This window comes from Delphinus delphis, chromosome X (genome assembly GCF_949987515.2).
Source record: "Delphinus delphis chromosome X, mDelDel1.2, whole genome shotgun sequence".
Lineage (NCBI taxonomy): Eukaryota > Metazoa > Chordata > Mammalia > Artiodactyla > Delphinidae > Delphinus > Delphinus delphis.
Window position 1 is genome coordinate 115,568,113 of NC_082704.1, and position 13,447 is coordinate 115,581,559.

A 13,447-nucleotide genomic window follows, 5' to 3' on the forward strand; every position below is an offset into this window, starting at 1 on the left:
GAAGACAGAATGGGCATAAAACATGCCTCTTGAAATTGTCTTCTTGAAATGTTGACGTCTTTTGAATTTTCTGGTCGATTTACGACCCCAGGATTTTTTTTTTTTTTGATGGCAGGTGTCATTTACTGGCCTGCAATTATTTTGAATATTAAGTGACCATTAGCGCTGTTGTGTGAAACGGCCAGAAGGCGGCAGCACTTCTCCTTACCAAATCTGGTTACTAGGGCATCAGAGCCATAATGGAAGTGGCGTTGTAAATTGTAAATTAGAATGGAGTGTGCCAGGAAAAAGCCCCTTAGGTTTATGTCTCATTACTTGCTGTTCGTTTTTTAAATTTAATTTTTATTTTGTGTCAGAGCAAATTTGATTACAATGTTTTGCTTGTTCTAGGTGTGCAAGATGTGGTTGTTTTACACGTATACATATATCTATTCTTCTTCGGGTCCTTCTCCCATGTAGCTTATGACACCATGTTGAGTAGTCTCCTCTTGGTATGCCGTAGGTCTGTGGCGACTTTGTATTTCACACGTGTTTGTATATCTCTGTCAACCCCAATGTCCTAATGTATCCAATCCTCACACCTTTCCATTTGGTGAACCATAAGTTTGCTTAATGAATCTGTGATTGGATGTCTCTGTGGAAATATCTTCACTGGTATCGATTTTTAGGTAACCCCTATAAGTGGTATCATACGTTAGGTGTCTTTTGCTTTCTCGCTTACTGCACGTTGCGTGATCACCTCTAGACTCATCTGTGGTGCTACAAGTGGCATTGATTCATTTTTTTCCCCACGCTAATATTCCATCTCTACACGTAGCAGTTCTTCTTTGTCCACTCATCTGTTGGTGGACTTTTGGTTGCTTCCGTGCCTTGGCTATTGTAATACTGCTGCAGTGCAGATTTCCTGCCTGTGTCTTTCCAATTCTGTCTTCTTAGGCTATAGGCCGCGGAGTGGGCCTGCTGGATCATAGAGTAGCTGAATGTGTACCTTTTAAAGGCACCTCCGTTCTGTTCCCATGAGTGGCTCTTACCAGGTTACGTCCCACTTGAAACTGAGGGTATGCATGTCTCCACAACCTCTTCAGCATTGATCGTTTGTAGTTTCTTTGCTGATGGTTATTCTGACTGGTGTGAGTTGATAGCTCTTTGTGGTTGGATTTGCATGTGTCTCATAATCCCTTGAAATTGAGCTCTGAGGCATGTCCTTTTATGTTTCAAACTGTTATGACAGCTTACGTCTTCAAATTGTTTTCTTGAAATATGTGCCACATTTTGAAATATTTTGGCCTTTACCTGCGTCAGGACATTTTGAGGGCAGGTTTCCTTTGCAGCCCTGCAGTACTTGGGCATATGAAGTGACCATTCGCACAGATTTCCAAGCTGCTGTTGCAGGTATCGGCCAGAGGCCGGCAGCCTTTCTACGATGCCCACTCTGGTACCTAGGGAGACAGACCTTCCTGCCAGTGGTGTTCCTCAGATATCAATTAGACTGCCATGTGCCCTGATAAACCCCCCCAAAGCTTATGTCTCCTTACTCATGTTTGTTTTTTTAATTCATATTTTCTAGTGGAGTAATATTCCATCGTGTGCATGGACCACTTCTTCTTGGTGCACTCCTCTGTTGATGGACATTTTCGTTGCTTCCAAGTGTCGGCTATGGTAAGTATTGCTGGGGCGCAGGATTGCCAGCCTGTGCCTTTTGATTCTCATTTTCTCAGGTGATCGGCCCAGCAGTGGGTGTTGACTGATTGACTAGTAGCTCAATGTTTCCCTTTTCAAAGCACCTCCACTGTGTTTTCATTAGTGGCTCTTACCACGTCCCCCTTAGAACCGAGGGTACGCATTTCTCCACAATCCCTTCAGCATTTATTGTTTGCAGCATTTCTGCTAATGGCCATTCCGAGTGCTGTGAGCGGATAGGTTTTTGTAATTTGGGTTTGCATGTCTTTAAAAATTCCTAAAATTCATCATTTTTCCACGCCTGTTTTCTTTTCTTTAAAAAGAAAGGAAAAGAAAAGAAAAACGTGGGGGTACAATATACCTCTTGAAATCGTTTTCTTGGAATGTTGCCCTCTTTTGAATTTTTGGTCGATGTTTGACCCCAGGATTTTTTTGGAGGGCAGGTGTTATTTACAGGCCTGCAAGTTTGGTGACTATTTAATGACCATTAGCACTGGGTTTAAAGCTGCTGTTTTGGGAAACGGCCACAAGGCGGCAGCATTTCTCCATTCCCAAATCTGGGTACTAGGGCAGCAGAGCCTTTCTGGAAGTCGTGTTCCTAGGTTGTACATTAGAATGGAATGTGCCAGGAGAAACGCCCATAAGTTTATGTGGCATTACTTCTGGTTGGTTTTTTAAACTATTTTAATCGGGGTAACGATTAGAATATTGTTTGTCCTAGGTGTACACAGTCTGGTTCATTTGTACATTATATAGGTCTATTCACGTACAGATCCTCTTCCCCTGTGAAATATCACAGAGTGTTCCGTACACCTCCCTTGCTACGTGGTCGGTCTTTTTGATATTTGTATACGTGTGGTAACGCTAATCTTAATTTATCCATTCCGCCCACCTTTCCTTTTAGATAAGCATAGTTGTTTTCTAAGTCTGTGAGTGTCTTTCTCTGTGCAAATATGTTCATTTGTGTCAGTTATTACATAACGCCTATAAGTGGTATCATAGGATATAGGTCTTTGGCTTTCCGACTTACCGCACGTTCTGCGATTATCTCCAAGCTCATCTATGGTGCCTCAAAGAGCAGTGTTCCATTGTGTACACGGACCATTTCTTCTTAATCCATTCGTCTGTTGATGGACATTTTGGTAGCTTCACCGTCTTGGCTATTGTGAATAAGGCCTCAGTGCAGCTGTTGCAGCCCGGGTCTCCTCGCTTCTGGTCTTCTCAGGTGAGAGGCCCAGTGGTGTGACTGCTGGATTGAATGGTACCTCAATTTTTACTTCTAAAGGCAGCTCCTTTCTGTTCTTATTGGCTGTTACCACTTGACATCTCGCCAGCAGCTAGAGGGTACACAGTTCTCTAAAACCCCTTCAGTGTTGACTGTGTGTAGAATTTTTGCTGATCGTCGGTCGACAGGTGTGTGTTGCAAACTTTTTGTAGATTAGATCTGCATGAGTCTAATAATTCCTGAGGTTGAGCTTTTATCCATTTCCCTTTCTATTTATGTATGTATGTATGTATTTAGTTATCTACCTATCTATTTAGTTTTGCGGTACGCGGGCCTCTCACCGTTGTGGCCTCTCCCGTTGCGGAGCACAGGCTCTGGACGCGCAGGCTCAGCGGCCATGGCTCACGGGCCCAGCCACTCCGCGGCATGTGGGATCTTCCCGGACCGGGGCACGAACCCGTGTCCCCTGCGTCGGCAGGCGGACTCTCAACCGCTGCGCCACCAGGGAAGCCCCTGTTTTGAATTTTTTTGGTCCGTTCCCTACCTCAGCACAATATTTTAGGGCAGGTGTCCTTTACGGCCCTGAGTCCTTGTGACTATTAAGTGACCGTTAGCTGCGGGCTTAAAGCCGCTCTTGCGGGAAACGGCCACAAGGCGGCAGCATTTCTACCTTTGCAGCTCTGGGTTCCTGGGCGACAGCGCTTTCCGGGAAATCGTGTTAGTAGCCTGCAGATTAGAGGGGAATGTGCCAGGGCAAACCCCCAAGAGCTTATACCTCCTACTTCTTGTTTTTTAAATTAAATTTTTTTTAGGTATCAGAGCAAAAAAAATGCAGTTTCTCCTAAGTGTACAGAATCTGGTTCATCATATCAACGTATCCGTCTATTCCTCTTTGGATCCTTTCCCGTGTAGGTTATTATAGAGTGTTGAGTAGACCTCTTGGCGTTCCATAGGTATTCTGTGGTTATATATTTCATCTGTATTAGTACATGTCTGTTAACCCCCATATCATAATTCATACATTCCTTTCACCTTTCCATTTGGCTAAACGTAATTTTGTTTTCTTAATCCATGCTCTTCCTTCTCTTGGAAATAAGTTCATGAGTATCAATTTTGAGGTAACACCTATAAGTGATGTCATAGGATATCTGTCTTTCAGTTTCTTTCTTACTTCAAGTTGGGTGGTTATCTCTAGGTCCTTATATGGTGGTGCAAACGGCACTGTTTCCTTGTTTTCCGTGGCTAATATTCCATTGTTGACATGGACCACTTCCTCTTTGTGCATTTTCCTGTTGCTGGACATTTCGGTTTCTTCCAAGTCTTGGCTATATTAAATGTTTCTGCCGTGCAGGATTGCCAGCCTGTGTCTCTTCCATTCTGCCCTGCTCAGGGGATAGGCGCATCAAAGGACCTACCAGATCACATGGTAGCTCAGTTTTTTTTTTTTTTTTTTTTTTTTTGGTAGCTCAGATTTTACCCTTAAACGCACCTCCATTATGTTCTCCCTGCTGGCTGTTACCAGTTGACATCCCCCCAGCAGCTAGTGGGTACACAGTTTTCTGAAACCCCTTCAGCATTTATTCTTTGTAGACTTTTTGCTGAAGAGCATTCTGACGGCTGTGAGGTGAACATTTCTGTCGATTGGATTTGCATGGCTTTATTAATTGCTGATGTTGAGCATTTTTAAATTCCCTTTTATTTTAAAGGAACAAAGAAGACAGAATGGGCGTAAAACATGCCTCTTGAAATTGTCTTCTTGAAATGTTGACGTCTTTTGAATTTTCTGGTCGATTTACGACCCCAGGATTTTTTTTTTTTTTTTTTTGATGGCAGGTGTCATTTACTGGCCTGCAATTATTTTGAATATTAAGTGACCATTAGCGCTGTTGTGTGAAACGGCCAGAAGGCGGCAGCACTTCTCCTTACCAAATCTGGTTCCTAGGGTATCAGAGCCATAATGGAAGTGGCGTTGTAAATTGTAAATTAGAATGGAGTGTGCCAGGAAAAAGCCCCTTAGGTTTATGTCTCATTACTTGCTGTTCGTTTTTTAAATTTAATTTTTATTTTGTGTCAGAGCAAATTTGATTACAATGTTTTGCTTGTTCTCGGTGTGCAAGATGTGGTTGTTTTACACGTATACATATATCTATTCTTCTTCGGGTCCTTCTCCCATGTAGCTTATGACACCATGTTGAGTAGTCTCCTCTTGGTATGCCGTAGGTCTGTGGCGACTTTGTATTTCACACGTGTTTGTATATCTCTGTCAACCCCAATGTCCTAATGTATCCAATCCTCACACCTTTCCATTTGGTGAACCATAAGTTTGCTTAATGAATCTGTGATTGGATGTCTCTGTGGAAATATCTTCACTGGTATCGATTTTTAGGTAACCCCTATAAGTGGTATCATACGTTAGGTGTCTTTTGCTTTCTCGCTTACTGCACGTTGCGTGATCACCTCTAGACTCATCTGTGGTGCTACAAGTGGCATTGATTCATTTTTTTCCCCACGCTAATATTCCATCTCTACACGTAGCAGTTCTTCTTTGTCCACTCATCTGTTGGTGGACTTTTGGTTGCTTCCGTGCCTTGGCTATTGTAATACTGCTGCAGTGCAGATTTCCTGCCTGTGTCTTTCCAATTCTGTCTTCTTAGGCTGTAGGCCGCGGAGTGGGCCTGCTGGATCATAGAGTAGCTGAATGTGTACCTTTTAAAGGCACCTCCGTTCTGTTCCCATGAGTGGCTCTTACCAGGTTACGTCCCACTTGAAACTGAGGGTATGCATGTCTCCACAACCTCTTCAGCATTGATCGTTTGTAGTTTCTTTGCTGATGGTTATTCTGACTGGTGTGAGTTGATAGCTCTTTGTGGTTGGATTTGCATGTGTCTCATAATCCCTTGAAATTGAGCTCTGAGGCATGTCCTTTTATGTTTCAAACTGTTATGACAGCTTACGTCTTCAAATTGTTTTCTTGAAATATGTGCCACATTTTGAAATATTTTGGCCTTTACCTGCGTCAGGACATTTTGAGGGCAGGTTTCCTTTGCAGCCCTGCAGTACTTGGGCATATGAAGTGACCATTCGCACAGATTTCCAAGCTGCTGTTGCAGGTATCGGCCAGAGGCCGGCAGCCTTTCTACGATGCCCACTCTGGTACCTAGGGAGACAGACCTTCCTGCCAGTGGTGTTCCTCAGATATCAATTAGACTGCCATGTGCCCTGATAAACCCCCCAAAGCTTATGTCTCCTTACTCATGTTTGTTTTTTTAATTCATATTTTCTAGTGGAGTAATATTCCATCGTGTGCATGGACCACTTCTTCTTGGTGCACTCCTCTGTTGATGGACATTTTCGTTGCTTCCAAGTGTCGGCTATGGTAAGTATTGCTGGGGCGCAGGATTGCCAGCCTGTGCCTTTTGATTCTCATTTTCTCAGGTGATCGGCCCAGCAGTGGGTGTTGACTGATTGACTAGTAGCTCAATGTTTCCCTTTTCAAAGCACCTCCACTGTGTTTTCATTAGTGGCTCTTACCACGTCCCCCTTAGAACCGAGGGTACGCATTTCTCCACAATCCCTTCAGCATTTATTGTTTGCAGCATTTCTGCTAATGGCCATTCCGAGTGCTGTGAGCGGATAGGTTTTTGTAATTTGGGTTTGCATGTCTTTAAAAATTCCTAAAATTCATCATTTTTCCACGCCTGTTTTCTTTTCTTTTCTTTAAAAAGAAAGGAAAAGAAAAGAAAAACGTGGGGGTACAATATACCTCTTGAAATCGTTTTCTTGGAATGTTGCCCTCTTTTGAATTTTTGGTCGATGTTTGACCCCAGGATTTTTTTGGAGGGCAGGTGTTATTTACAGGCCTGCAAGTTTGGTGACTATTTAATGACCATTAGCACTGGGTTTAAAGCTGCTGTTTTGGGAAACGGCCACAAGGCGGCAGCATTTCTCCATTCCCAAATCTGGGTACTAGGGCAGCAGAGCCTTTCTGGAAGTCGTGTTCCTAGGTTGTACATTAGAATGGAATGTGCCAGGAGAAACGCCCATAAGTTTATGTGGCATTACTTCTGGTTGGTTTTTTAAACTATTTTAATCGGGGTAACGATTAGAATATTGTTCGTCCTAGGTGTACACAGTCTGGTTCATTTGTACATTATATACGTCTATTCACGTACAGATCCTCTTCCCCTGTGAAATATCACAGAGTGTTCCGTACACCTCCCTTGCTACGTGGTCGGTCTTTTTGATATTTGTATACGTGTGGTAACGCTAATCTTAATTTATCCATTCCGCCCACCTTTCCTTTTAGATAAGCATAGTTGTTTTCTAAGTCTGTGAGTGTCTTTCTCTGTGCAAATATGTTCATTTGTGTCAGTTATTACATAACGCCTATAAGTGGTATCATAGGATATAGGTCTTTGGCTTTCCGACTTACCGCACGTTCTGCGATTATCTCCAAGCTCATCTATGGTGCCTCAAAGAGCAGTGTTCCATTGTGTACACGGACCATTTCTTCTTAATCCATTCGTCTGTTGATGGACATTTTGGTAGCTTCACCGTCTTGGCTATTGTGAATAAGGCCTCAGTGCAGCTGTTGCAGCCCGGGTCTCCTCGCTTCTGGTCTTCTCAGGTGAGAGGCCCAGTGGTGTGACTGCTGGATTGAATGGTACCTCAATTTTTACTTCTAAAGGCAGCTCCTTTCTGTTCTTATTGGCTGTTACCACTTGACATCTCGCCAGCAGCTAGAGGGCACACAGTTCTCTAAAACCCCTTCAGTGTTGACTGTGTGTAGAATTTTTGCTGATCGTCGGTCGACAGGTGTGTGTTGCAAACTTTTTGTAGATTAGATCTGCATGAGTCTAATAATTCCTGAGGTTGAGCTTTTATCCATTTCCCTTTCTATTTATGTATGTATGTATGTATTTAGTTATCTACCTATCTATTTAGTTTTGCGGTACGCGGGCCTCTCACCGTTGTGGCCTCTCCCGTTGCGGAGCACAGGCTCTGGACGCGCAGGCTCAGCGGCCATGGCTCACGGGCCCAGCCACTCCGCGGCATGTGGGATCTTCCCGGACCGGGGCACGAACCCGTGTCCCCTGCGTCGGCAGGCGGACTCTCAACCGCTGCGCCACCAGGGAAGCCCCTGTTTTGAATTTTTTTGGTCCGTTCCCTACCTCAGCACAATATTTTAGGGCAGGTGTCCTTTACGGCCCTGAGTCCTTGTGACTATTAAGTGACCATTAGCTGCGGGCTTAAAGCCGCTCTTGCGGGAAACGGCGACAAGGCGGCAGCATTTCTACCTTTGCAGCTCTGGGTTCCTGGGCGACAGCGCTTTCCGGGAAATCGTGTTAGTAGCCTGCAGATTAGAGGGGAATGTGCCAGGGCAAACCCCCAAGAGCTTATACCTCCTACTTCTTGTTTTTTAAATTAAATTTTTTTTAGGTATCAGAGCAAGTTTGATAAAAAAAAAATGCAGTTTCTCCTAAGTGTACAGAATCTGGTTCATCATATCAACGTATCCGTCTATTCCTCTTTGGATCCTTTCCCGTGTAGGTTATTATAGAGTGTTGAGTAGACCTCTTGGCGTTCCATAGGTATTCTGTGGTTATATATTTCATCTGTATTAGTACATGTCTGTTAACCCCCATATCATAATTCATACATTCCTTTCACCTTTCCATTTGGCTAAACGTAATTTTGTTTTCTTAATCCATGCTCTTCCTTCTCTTGGAAATAAGTTCATGAGTATCAATTTTGAGGTAACACCTATAAGTGATGTCATAGGATATCTGTCTTTCAGTTTCTTTCTTACTTCAAGTTGGGTGGTTATCTCTAGGTCCTTATATGGTGGTGCAAACGGCACTGTTTCATTGTTTTCCGTGGCTAATATTCCATTGTTGACATGGACCACTTCCTCTTTGTGCATTTTCCTGTTGCTGGACATTTCGGTTTCTTCCAAGTCTTGGCTATATTACATGTTTCTGCCGTGCAGGATTGCCAGCCTGTGTCTCTTCCATTCTGCCCTGCTCAGGGGATAGGCGCATCAAAGGACCTACCAGATCACATGGTAGCTCAGTTTTTACCCTTAAACGCACCTCCATTATGTTCTCCCTGCTGGCTGTTACCAGTTGACATCCCCCCAGCAGCTAGTGGGTACACAGTTTTCTGAAACCCCTTCAGCATTTATTCTTTGTAGACTTTTTGCTGAAGAGCATTCTGACGGCTGTGAGGTGAACATTTCTGTCGATTGGATTTGCATGGCTTTATTAATTGCTGATGTTGAGCATTTTTAAATTCCCTTTTATTTTAAAGGAACAAAGAAGACAGAATGGGCGTAAAACATGCCTCTTGAAATTGTCTTCTTGAAATGTTGACGTCTTTTGAATTTTCTGGTCGATTTACGACCCCAGGATTTTTTTTTTTTTTTTTTATGGCAGGTGTCATTTACTGGCCTGCAATTATTTTGAATATTAAGTGACCATTAGCGCTGTTGTGTGAAACGGCCAGAAGGCGGCAGCACTTCTCCTTACCAAATCTGGTTACTAGGGCATCAGAGCCATAATGGAAGTGGCGTTGTAAATTGTAAATTAGAATGGAGTGTGCCAGGAAAAAGCCCCTTAGGTTTATGTCTCATTACTTGCTGTTCGTTTTTTAAATTTAATTTTTATTTTGTGTCAGAGCAAATTTGATTACAATGTTTTGCTTGTTCTAGGTGTGCAAGATGTGGTTGTTTTACACGTATACATATATCTATTCTTCTTCGGGTCCTTCTCCCATGTAGCTTATGACACCATGTTGAGTAGTCTCCTCTTGGTATGCCGTAGGTCTGTGGCGACTTTGTATTTCACACGTGTTTGTATATCTCTGTCAACCCCAATGTCCTAATGTATCCAATCCTCACACCTTTCCATTTGGTGAACCATAAGTTTGCTTAATGAATCTGTGATTGGATGTCTCTGTGGAAATATCTTCACTGGTATCGATTTTTAGGTAACCCCTATAAGTGGTATCATACGTTAGGTGTCTTTTGCTTTCTCGCTTACTGCACGTTGCGTGATCACCTCTAGACTCATCTGTGGTGCTACAAGTGGCATTGATTCATTTTTTTCCCCACGCTAATATTCCATCTCTACACGTAGCAGTTCTTCTTTGTCCACTCATCTGTTGGTGGACTTTTGGTTGCTTCCGTGCCTTGGCTATTGTAATACTGCTGCAGTGCAGATTTCCTGCCTGTGTCTTTCCAATTCTGTCTTCTTAGGCTGTAGGCCGCGGAGTGGGCCTGCTGGATCATAGAGTAGCTGAATGTGTACCTTTTAAAGGCACCTCCGTTCTGTTCCCATGAGTGGCTCTTACCAGGTTACGTCCCACTTGAAACTGAGGGTATGCATGTCTCCACAACCTCTTCAGCATTGATCGTTTGTAGTTTCTTTGCTGATGGTTATTCTGACTGGTGTGAGTTGATAGCTCTTTGTGGTTGGATTTGCATGTGTCTCATAATCCCTTGAAATTGAGCTCTGAGGCATGTCCTTTTATGTTTCAAACTGTTATGACAGCTTACGTCTTCAAATTGTTTTCTTGAAATATGTGCCACATTTTGAAATATTTTGGCCTTTACCTGCGTCAGGACATTTTGAGGGCAGGTTTCCTTTGCAGCCCTGCAGTACTTGGGCATATGAAGTGACCATTCGCACAGATTTCCAAGCTGCTGTTGCAGGTATCGGCCAGAGGCCGGCAGCCTTTCTACGATGCCCACTCTGGTACCTAGGGAGACAGACCTTCCTGCCAGTGGTGTTCCTCAGATATCAATTAGACTGCCATGTGCCCTGATAAACCCCCCAAAGCTTATGTCTCCTTACTCATGTTTGTTTTTTTAATTCATATTTTCTAGTGGAGTAATATTCCATCGTGTGCATGGACCACTTCTTCTTGGTGCACTCCTCTGTTGATGGACATTTTCGTTGCTTCCAAGTGTCGGCTATGGTAAGTATTGCTGGGGCGCAGGATTGCCAGCCTGTGCCTTTTGATTCTCATTTTCTCAGGTGATCGGCCCAGCAGTGGGTGTTGACTGATTGACTAGTAGCTCAATGTTTCCCTTTTCAAAGCACCTCCACTGTGTTTTCATTAGTGGCTCTTACCACGTCCCCCTTAGAACCGAGGGTACGCATTTCTCCACAATCCCTTCAGCATTTATTGTTTGCAGCATTTCTGCTAATGGCCATTCCGAGTGCTGTGAGCGGATAGGTTTTTGTAATTTGGGTTTGCATGTCTTTAAAAATTCCTAAAATTCATCATTTTTCCACGCCTGTTTTCTTTTCTTTTCTTTAAAAAGAAAGGAAAAGAAAAGAAAAACGTGGGGGTACAATATACCTCTTGAAATCGTTTTCTTGGAATGTTGCCCTCTTTTGAATTTTTGGTCGATGTTTGACCCCAGGATTTTTTTGGAGGGCAGGTGTTATTTACAGGCCTGCAAGTTTGGTGACTATTTAATGACCATTAGCACTGGGTTTAAAGCTGCTGTTTTGGGAAACGGCCACAAGGCGGCAGCATTTCTCCATTCCCAAATCTGGGTACTAGGGCAGCAGAGCCTTTCTGGAAGTCGTGTTCCTAGGTTGTACATTAGAATGGAATGTGCCAGGAGAAACGCCCATAAGTTTATGTGGCATTACTTCTGGTTGGTTTTTTAAACTATTTTAATCGGGGTAACGATTAGAATATTGTTCGTCCTAGGTGTACACAGTCTGGTTCATTTGTACATTATATACGTCTATTCACGTACAGATCCTCTTCCCCTGTGAAATATCACAGAGTGTTCCGTACACCTCCCTTGCTACGTGGTCGGTCTTTTTGATATTTGTATACGTGTGGTAACGCTAATCTTAATTTATCCATTCCGCCCACCTTTCCTTTTAGATAAGCATAGTTGTTTTCTAAGTCTGTGAGTGTCTTTCTCTGTGCAAATATGTTCATTTGTGTCAGTTATTACATAACGCCTATAAGTGGTATCATAGGATATAGGTCTTTGGCTTTCCGACTTACCGCACGTTCTGCGATTATCTCCAAGCTCATCTATGGTGCCTCAAAGAGCAGTGTTCCATTGTGTACACGGACCATTTCTTCTTAATCCATTCGTCTGTTGATGGACATTTTGGTAGCTTCACCGTCTTGGCTATTGTGAATAAGGCCTCAGTGCAGCTGTTGCAGCCCGGGTCTCCTCGCTTCTGGTCTTCTCAGGTGAGAGGCCCAGTGGTGTGACTGCTGGATTGAATGGTACCTCAATTTTTACTTCTAAAGGCAGCTCCTTTCTGTTCTTATTGGCTGTTACCACTTGACATCTCGCCAGCAGCTAGAGGGCACACAGTTCTCTAAAACCCCTTCAGTGTTGACTGTGTGTAGAATTTTTGCTGATCGTCGGTCGACAGGTGTGTGTTGCAAACTTTTTGTAGATTAGATCTGCATGAGTCTAATAATTCCTGAGGTTGAGCTTTTATCCATTTCCCTTTCTATTTATGTATGTATGTATGTATTTAGTTATCTACCTATCTATTTAGTTTTGCGGTACGCGGGCCTCTCACCGTTGTGGCCTCTCCCGTTGCGGAGCACAGGCTCTGGACGCGCAGGCTCAGCGGCCATGGCTCACGGGCCCAGCCACTCCGCGGCATGTGGGATCTTCCCGGACCGGGGCACGAACCCGTGTCCCCTGCGTCGGCAGGCGGACTCTCAACCGCTGCGCCACCAGGGAAGCCCCTGTTTTGAATTTTTTTGGTCCGTTCCCTACCTCAGCACAATATTTTAGGGCAGGTGTCCTTTACGGCCCTGAGTCCTTGTGACTATTAAGTGACCATTAGCTGCGGGCTTAAAGCCGCTCTTGCGGGAAACGGCGACAAGGCGGCAGCATTTCTACCTTTGCAGCTCTGGGTTCCTGGGCGACAGCGCTTTCCGGGAAATCGTGTTAGTAGCCTGCAGATTAGAGGGGAATGTGCCAGGGCAAACCCCCAAGAGCTTATACCTCCTACTTCTTGTTTTTTAAATTAAATTTTTTTTAGGTATCAGAGCAAGTTTGATAAAAAAAAAATGCAGTTTCTCCTAAGTGTACAGAATCTGGTTCATCATATCAACGTATCCGTCTATTCCTCTTTGGATCCTTTCCCGTGTAGGTTATTATAGAGTGTTGAGTAGACCTCTTGGCGTTCCATAGGTATTCTGTGGTTATATATTTCATCTGTATTAGTACATGTCTGTTAACCCCCATATCATAATTCATACATTCCTTTCACCTTTCCATTTGGCTAAACGTAATTTTGTTTTCTTAATCCATGCTCTTCCTTCTCTTGGAAATAAGTTCATGAGTATCAATTTTGAGGTAACACCTATAAGTGATGTCATAGGATATCTGTCTTTCAGTTTCTTTCTTACTTCAAGTTGGGTGGTTATCTCTAGGTCCTTATATGGTGGTGCAAACGGCACTGTTTCATTGTTTTCCGTGGCTAATATTCCATTGTTGACATGGACCACTTCCTCTTTGTGCATTTTCCTGTTGCTGGACAT